Source organism: Propithecus coquereli, unplaced genomic scaffold (genome assembly GCF_000956105.1).
Source record: "Propithecus coquereli isolate 6110/MARCELLA unplaced genomic scaffold, Pcoq_1.0 Scaffold281, whole genome shotgun sequence".
Lineage (NCBI taxonomy): Eukaryota > Metazoa > Chordata > Mammalia > Primates > Indriidae > Propithecus > Propithecus coquereli.
Window position 1 is genome coordinate 493,092 of NW_012148408.1, and position 1,295 is coordinate 494,386.

The following is a 1,295-nucleotide window of genomic DNA, read 5'->3' on the forward strand; positions in this document are numbered from 1 at the left end:
GGTCCGATGGTAGTGGGTTATCAGAACTTACTAACATTAGTGTCACTAAAGTTAATATACAACCCCCCCCATTGCTAACTTTGACTTAAAAAAAAAAAAAGACAAAATAACCTAGCAGAAAAATAGACAAATGACAAGTTTAGGCACTACACAGAATGGCCAATAGATGTATGAAAATATGGGCAGTAGATTGTATTTTCCAAAGACAGTGGCAACAATATCTTCCATCCAAATGTTCCTCTTACAGTGTGGTTTTGACAATCTTTCCAATTGGAGGTAGAGCTTATGCCTCCTTCCCTTGAAACTGGGTGGACTTTTGTGACTAATCAGGTCAACAGAGCATGGCAGAAGCGACACCATGTGACTTAAAGCTAGATCATAAGACGAAGCAGCTTCTGCTTTATTTGCTAGAATACTCTATTTAAGCCTCAGCCACCATGTAAACGGTATGACTGTTGCAAGGCCACTGTACCGTGAGGAAGCCCAAAGAGAGACCACAGGGATAGGGCCTCAGCTGCATGGAGAGAGAGACCTGGCCAGGCCCCAGCTGCTGCGGCCCCCATCTGGCTGCATCTACATGAGAGACCCCCAGCCTGTTCTGCCCAGCTGTTCTCCTAAAATCCAGACCCCTGAAACCATGCTAGATAGTAAACATGCTGTTCATTGTTTAAGCTTCTAAGTTTGGGGATAATTTGGTGCACAGGAATGAATAACAGGAATAGCATACATAACTTCATTAGTCATCAGGGAAATGTAAATTAAAACCAAAATGAGATATCACTACATACCCACCGGAATGACTAAAATGGAAAAAAGAACCAATATCAAGTGTGGGTGAGGATGTAAGGCAGTTGGAACTTTCATACACTGCTCGTAGAAATGTAGGTCGATACAATCCATTGGAAAACCTGTTTTACAGAATCTACTACAGCAGAACATAAGCACACGCTTGGACCCAACCATTTCACTTCCGATAGCAATATTCATACATGTAGGTACAAGAATATTCATAGCAGCATTATGAATCATGGCCCCCAAAATCAAAAAACCCAATGTTTCATCTACAGTAGAATGAAAAAAATGTATTATGTTCATGAAATTGAATACTATGCAGTAAGGAAAATAAATGAACTACTGCTGTATGTAACAGCTTGAGTGAAACTTACAAACATAATGTTGAGTGAAAGAAACCAGAAATAAAATAATACATATTGTATGATTCTATTACATAAAGTACAAAAAACAGGCAAATCTAATCTATAGCATTAGAAGTCAGGATAAAAAAAATTAAGGCC